Genomic DNA, 8,144 nt, shown 5'->3' with positions numbered 1-8,144 from the left:
ACCGGTTGGAGCCACCAACCGGTACTAAAGGTCTGTTTTGGCCAGGCCAAGCGGCGGGAAGCGCACCCCCTTTAGTACCGGGTGGTGGCTCCAACCGATACTAAAGTGTCACACCCAATATGCGATACTATCCTAAAGAGACTCAAAGGTCCCACAAAGGATAGAACCGCATATTGAAACGCTTTTGCAAGGTGGATATCATTACATCAACATTACATAATAGATGGGGATACATACAAAAAGCATACAATGCCACATGAATACAACATCATCATACATAAGAACAACATCCGACTACGGATGAACCACAAACAGAAGCTCAAACGACATCCACCCTGCTAGCCCAGGCTGCCGACCTAGAACCTATCCCTGATCGAAGAAGAAGCAGAAGAAGAACTCCAAACAAGCAAACATCGCGCTCGCGTCAAGATCATCGCATAACCTGTACCTGCAACTGTTGTTGTAGTAATCTGTGAGCCACGAGGACTCAGCAGTCCCGTTACCATGGGTATGAAGACTAGCAAAGCTTAAAGGGAAAGGAAGGGGTAAAGTGGTGAGGCTGCAGCAGCGACTAAGCATATATGGTGGCTAACATACGCAAATAAGAGCGAGAAGAGAGCAAGCGGAACGGTCGTCAACTAGTAATGATCAAGAAGTAATCCTGAACTCCTACTTACGTCAAACATAACCTAGAAACCGTGTTCACTTCCCGGACTCCGTCGAGAAGAGACCATCACGGCTACACACGCGGTTGATGTGTTTTACTTTGGATCTGGTGTCAAGTTATCTACAACCGGACATTAACAAATTCCCATCTGCCTATAACCACAGGCACGACTTTCGAAAGATTATACCCTGCAGGGGTGTCCCAACTTAGCCCATGACAAGCTCTCGCGATCAACGAAGGAATAGACCTTCTCCCAGGAATACCCGATCAGACTCGGAATCCCGGTTTACAAGACATTTCGACAATGGTAAAACAAGACCAGCAAAGCCGCCCGATGCGCCAACAATCCCGATAGGAGCTGCACATATCTCGTTCTCAGGGCAACACCGGATAAGTCAAGCTACGAGTAAAACCAGTCCTCGAGTTGCCCCGAGTTGGCCCCGCAGGCTGCTCAGTTCGGACCAACACTTAGACAAGCACTGGCCCGGGGGGGTTAAAATAAAGATGACCCTCGAGAGAGCGACTCCCAAGGGAAAAGTATAGGTGGTGGTGAGGCAAATGGTAAAACCAAGGTTGGGCCTTGCTGGAGGAGTTTTATTCAAAGCGAACTGTCAAGGGGGTCCCATAAATCACCCGACCGCGTAAGGAACGCAAAATCCGGGAACATAACACCGGTATGATGGAAACTAGGGCGGCAAGAGTGGAACAAAACACCAGGCAAAAGGCCGAGTCTTCCACCCTTTACCAAGTATATAGGTGCATTAATAATATAAGAGATATTGTGATATCCCAACCAAAATCCTGTCCACCATGGAGAAATCTTCAACTTCACCTGCAACTAGCAACGCTATAAGAGGGGCTGAGCAAAAGCGGTAACATAGCCAAACAACGGTTTGCATAGGAAAGGTGTCAAAGGTTAGAGGTTCATGGCAATATGGGAGGCTTGATAAACAGGTGATAGGTAGTTCAGCAAAGTGATAGAATGAAGAAACTAGCATAGCAATGATAGTAGTCATCTTGCCTGAAATCCCGCTAGGAAGAAGAACGAGTCCATGAAGAAGACAAACGGACGTAGTCGAACGAATCCTCACAACTCCGGAACAAAACCGAAGCTACCGAGAGTAGCAAACCGGAAAGAAGTAAACAACATGGTAAACACACAAGCATAAACATGGCATGATGCACAATCAAGTGTGATGCATGTCCGGTTTAAATAGGCATGGCATGGCAAAGTGCAACAAACAATACTACAAGTTAAGTGGAGCTCAATATGCAACGAGTTGCATATTGACAAAACACCACATCAATTATTCAGTTCATCTCGGTTTTGTACCCAACAATATTAAATGTTATTAAACATGGTAAGGGGGTGAACATAATGAAACTACCTATCTAGGAAAGTTTAAATGAGGCCGGAAACAACAAACAATAATGCCGGAAAATCCCCATGTGCATATTTTAGATTCGGTACTGTTCTGCCCGAAACACAATTTTATTGTTGTTAAACAGTAAAACAAAGTGGGCCATGTTAAACTAGGCATTTTTCTAGAAAAGTTACATATAAAGAACATTTAAAACCGAGCTACGGTTATTTAGTTATGAGATAAACCATTTTATCATGTCATTTGAGCAAATTTAATCAAACATCAAGTTTAAACATTTTAAACATGGATAAAAGCTGGATATAGTGAAACTACATGAAAAACTGAGCAAGATGCATATATGACATGTTTCATTTGGATGCATGGATTTTTAGTTATTAACAAACCAAAATAATGGCATTACTATGAATATGCAAGAGAAAATTAAACGACAGGGAACACGAGCTGGGCCAGCCACTATCAATGACGAGGGGGCCCGTGGTGCTGAGGTGGCAGGAGTGTGGGTGTGGAGAGGGTATGTGTGCAGAGAGGGTGACAAATGGGGTCCACTGTCATAGAAGCAACAGAGGCATAAAAATGGTGTTCTAAATATGTTCCCAGGGGGATTCGAACCGGGGTCTCCACGGTAGAACTCCATTGACTGATCCACTGCGCTGCTGCTACTATTGTTGCAGGGATTGGGCACGGCACTTTTTGAACTAGCCCAACGACGGATGGGGTTTCTTCTCCTCTGCAGCAGAGAAGACACCGACCTGCACCGGTGGGCAACGGTGAAACGGCGGGGTCCAGGAGGCCACTGCGGGTGTGTGGGATAGGCTGTTGTGAGGCTCTGCCACGAGGAGGGGTGCAGAGGCGCTCGAGCTAGAGCGTTGCTCGGCTCAGGGCCATGGCATGGTGCGGCAAGGCAGGGAAGAAAACCACACGCAAGGCGAGGCAAGGCAGGAAGCGCGGGGGAGGACCTGGGGTGTGCGTGTGAGTGATGTGTGCAAGAAACAGGGAGACACAGGCGTCGCATTGGTGTCTCGCGGGAGGTAGCGTGCATGTGTGGAGACGCTGAGTGTATGTTCTCGCGTGCGCAAAAATTCAAAGATCAAGGCCATGGCGGCGAAGCACGGACGACGAGGCAAGCTGCGGGGCCCTGCCTCTGTGCAAGGGCGAAGAGGAGCGTAGTGTGCGTGAAAGGACAAGAGCGGTGTGCAGAGGGGCGCACGAGCACAAGCTCGAACTCGAGCCCATCCGTGGCGGACCGACTCGAGATCGCGCAGATCAGAGACTACGATGATGGAAACGACGGCAGAAAGAGGTGAGGGGGTGCGGCGGCTCATAGAGGGGGGCTGCTGGAGTCGATCGAGCTCGGGGACGAGGGGTCGCGACGAAGTTGATCGGCGACGAGCACCTACCGTAGATGAAGAAGATGAAGACGACGAGCAGGAATTCGGTGTTCCTCTGAATCCTGAAGAAGATGAAGCAGAGGAAGAGGACGTCCAGGGGTGTCTCTGGCCTTGGATCCTTCCGGCTCCTGGCCTTGATGAAGACGAAGAATATGACGTAGTCGAGTCGACCCGGAGCGAAGAAGACGATGGAGGATGGCTATGGCCGCAGCGAAGCCATGGGAGTGCGCCGGGAGCTCTCTGGTTTCTGCCTCTTGAAGAAGAAGGAGAAGCAGGAGAAGGAAAAGGGTGGCGGCGGCGAGAGGGAAACCCTAGGGGGGCGCGGGCTGCTGGCTTTATAGGAGGGGCGCGACGTGAGCTCGGCCACGGTGGCCATGTGGGGGCGCCCCTGGAGGTTTTACTGTGAGAGAAAAAGAGATCGGGAGGAGGAAGAAAAATAGGGGAAGGAGAGGCTGCATGTGGGGCCTGGACGGGTGTCCAGCGTGGATTCACCACGGGAGAGTGGAAGGAGGCTGCAGGAGGAGAGCTGGGCTGCGGGAGGCGCTGGAGCTGGGCCGGGCTGCTGCTGCGCTGGGCTCTTTTCCTTTAAGCAATTTCTGCAAACAGAAATGCGAGAAAAGGCCAAGGAGTTTGGCAAGGAATTAGGATGAGATAAAAACATATCTGGGATTATGGATTTATGTAGAATTTGAAGAAATTGCTTTGGGCATTTATAGAGGTAGAAAAATAAAACAAGTTTGAATTAAATTCAAACTTGAGCCATTTTTGAACCCACCCAAATCAAGTCCAATTGAGATCAAACTTGTCAGAGAGGTATAAGGCATTGAGTAAGATCACCAGGAAATAAATTAACATTAATGGAGGAGGGAATAATGTCACTTTCAAAAGCATGAATGAAGAAGGAAGGGAGAGATGATGATACATGAGTATATGGCTTGAGAAAGATAGCAAGGGCTGATGCACACACAACATGAAGAATGCAACCCACATGATGAGCATGATGAAATGCAAAATGACAAGGGTACAATGCAACATAACAAGTGCGATGAGCATGGTGCAAGAAGCAAATATATGACAAGGCACTCAACATAATCATGGCATAACATATATGAATGAAATATGCAAAACAATTATGATAATGCAACAAACATAAAGAACACACGTCAACAACTAAAATAAATGGAAGGACAACTGAAGCGTCGGTCTCGGGGCGTTACAACACTCCACCACTACGAGAGGATCTCGTCCCGAGATCTAAGATGGCACCAGAGGGAAAAGAAAGAGGAAGATAAGAGGTAAAACTAAGTTGCTTCTTCGACCAACGAGTGAAACCATGAACCTAGAGAGGTTGAGCAAAATGAAAGAAAGAAAACAACGAAGATGAACAAAGTTGAAAACACTTCGTTAGAAAAGAGGAACAAGGGATACAATGAGAACCAAGAGGTTTAGTGATAAGATAGATATTGAAACCACTCCGGTTAAAACTAGATAGAGAAGGAATAAGATTGATATAATTTGGGCAGCACTCCGACTGAAAGAAGAAGGAAAACTTGATAAGATGAAAAGAACTTGAATGAGAACACAACACTCCGGTTAAATGGATAAGCAAGAAAAGAACACGAACCTCACAATTCGAGATGATTAGTGAAAAGAGGAACATCACAATGCCTTCGGAAGAAAGAAAAGAAGATATATCATTGGAATAACAGAATGAAGAAGAAAATGCCAACTTCTGTCACAATTGAACTTGGAAAGCATCCTTGCAAAGAAGAATTGAACAGAGTTGTTGGAAAACCAAGAATGAAAAGAATAAGCTTGTAGTGGGCTTATGGAAACATCTCAAGAATATGAGGTGAGAACCGACCACTATAGGAAACAATTGCTTACTTTAGATCGACGAAGAGATGAACACTTCTTCCACAAAGATGATAAAGAGATAACTTGGATCATTGATAAGCACCACAAATAGCAACATTCCCAATGGAAGGCTTTAGGTGTTATATGACACAAGATAACTCCAATGGAGGGATTAATGGATTTAAAATACCTCATGATCGAAGAGAAAAATGATGGTTTTTAACATATCTCATTCTTGACAACATGTGAATCATGAAACACGAACTCAAATTGTCAAGAATGACATAACACCACCTCAAGAGATAAGGTAGAAGGAATTGCACTTCAAAATGCAAAAGAAGAATACTTGAACTCCTCAAAACAAGACATGTGTTGAGCACCATGTTTATTTTAGAGTATAGCTTGACGGATCATAACTTCCAGAGAAATCTTGAAGATTGATTGAAGAATGAAAGGAATCCTTGACGAACCACCATGTAGAGCCTCCATGAAGAACTCCAGTAATAAAAGGGTGGTATAAAGGAAGAGAAGTTGAAAACACAAGGTGAAGCCTTGCAATGATTTAGATGGAGCTTTGCGACGATATAACCAAGAAAACTTGGAACTCCAGAAACGAAAAGATGAAACATCTCGAACCGGGAAATGTGACATGATGAACAACTCCGGAAAGAAGAAACTAGATTACTTGGATGAAACAATAATAAGAATTACGGTATGCGTAGCCTTCACCAATTTAAATTGATGACAAGCAACGGATTTGGCATACTACTTATTCTCGTAGAAAGGATTAAGAGGGATATAGCGTAAACTTGAGAAGGTATTGATGGAAACACCGGTAGGATTGAAACAACGAAAGAATGAATGAATTGGTATGATAATGAAGGAAGTGAAATCTTGAACGAACCATCGTAAGAATTGTAAATGAAAGTAGCAAAGGCACAATTCACCGGGAAGAATTGGAAAACGAATGAAGATACTTGAGGGGATTTAGATACATGAGAATGAAGAGGTCATGAACTAATTAGAGGATACTTGAATGATGCACCGGTAAGATTTGCAGAACGCTAGCTACACGCTGAGAATGAAGAATTATGACATGATGGCCTTCGGAGAAAAGAAATGGAACCAACTCATGAAATACTCCGGATGGTAAGAAAAGAATTCTCACAATCGAAAACAATTATGAGATGATGGCATCGAGCTAGAACCATGAATCTTGAAGAGAATGGAGAAAGATCTAGAGGAAACACTTCTTCGGTCTTCACATGCTGAGAATGATGACGAGAGCCACCAAAATTACTGAGGTACTCCGGTAGAATGTAAAGCCAAGAGGTTGAGCCAACAATGAAAAGAATTTGAAAGAGATCTTGGAGAAGGCATGTGACTGGTGATAATTCATTCTTACATCAACTCGAATAGAATTAGGAATGTCTCCGGAATAATTAGAAGAGTCAGGTAAGATCCTGGGAAAAGACCTGTGGGTTAGGGCCCACTCAAGAGAAAACACCGTTGAACAATTTTAAAGAGAGGTTGCACCGGTTGAATTAAATGGCTTGAATGAGAAAAAAACCTTGAAATAAGTCGAACGGATTAAGAATGGAAACATGATTCTTCTGAGATATCTTGAGCACTCCGGACAAGAATAGAGAGAGATGAACAATTAAGAGGTGCACTGACATGAAAAACATTTGAAACGAGGAAAGGGATATGATCAACACCGAAAGCTTGAAATTAATCCACCGGAGAAGAATACGAGAATGAAGAATGATGAACTTGAAGCTCCGTTAGTATCTTCCTGAGAATCACCAGATAGGAACATTGATTGAAAAGAGTGAAGAGACTTCATATGAAGAAATGGATACTTGATTAAAATATACGAGTCCTTGTAGAAAAGGGTGGGAGGGCGGGGAAAACAAAGACAACTTGGAATGGATGAAACAAACATCGGTGAGAAAACTTAGAGTTGATCTTGCGGATGTTGAAAAGATCTGATCCACTTGAAGAGAAGCACGCCGGTTGGAAAAGAATTAACATGACAACCTCAGTGATCAAGAAGGATTAGTACTCCCATAGAAATATGAGAACACCGTTTAGGAAAGGTATGGATTCAACATTTGACTTCGAAGCAACTCGAATACCACAAATAAAACAAAACAAAGAATTGGCTTGCAGAATAAGCCGGAACAAATACATATGATAGAGATTTACCCAATCCCATATCATGCATCTGTCGAAAAGATATTCTAGGAGCTACTTGAATTCCCACCTATAAACTCCCGAAACTTTCTGGTTATGCAATCTGGTGTTGGGGATACAGGGGAAGCAATATATCTCACCCAAACTAACAATTCCTACATCCAGCTGTATCCATCCGTCAACACATAACCAAGAAAACTCCGGAAATCGTGTACCTCAACCTTCGAAAAGCATCCGTTATACGAGTTATGGCAATACTCCCGAACTCCCTAGTACTGGGTGACGTCGAGGTTATATCACCAACAACTGCATAAAAGAGATTTTCGATGTCGGCAAAACTCAGGTATTCCAGAACTGCAACGATAAAATTGTGACGACAACACCTCGGAGCTCAACTCCCCGGGACACTGCCACAACCCCTAAATGTCAGGAGGCACCAAGAACAATGTTCTTGTCACAATACTATCGGAACGATTCCAAGATACCCACGTGATCCTAAATTTTTTTTTAGTGAAATTTGAGAAGAGGAAAGACAAAACATCTACGTCAGGAGTCCTCACCAGAGTGACGAAGGGGGCTGAGAAGTAAAAAGAATCCTACTCTCCGATATATAAAATCCTAAGACTCAAAATAGTTTTCTTCTAGACTCAA

Source organism: Triticum aestivum, chromosome 2B, assembly GCF_018294505.1.
Source record: "Triticum aestivum cultivar Chinese Spring chromosome 2B, IWGSC CS RefSeq v2.1, whole genome shotgun sequence".
NCBI classification, from domain to species: Eukaryota; Viridiplantae; Streptophyta; class Magnoliopsida; order Poales; family Poaceae; genus Triticum; species Triticum aestivum.
Note: the sequence above shows the minus strand (reverse complement) of the source record.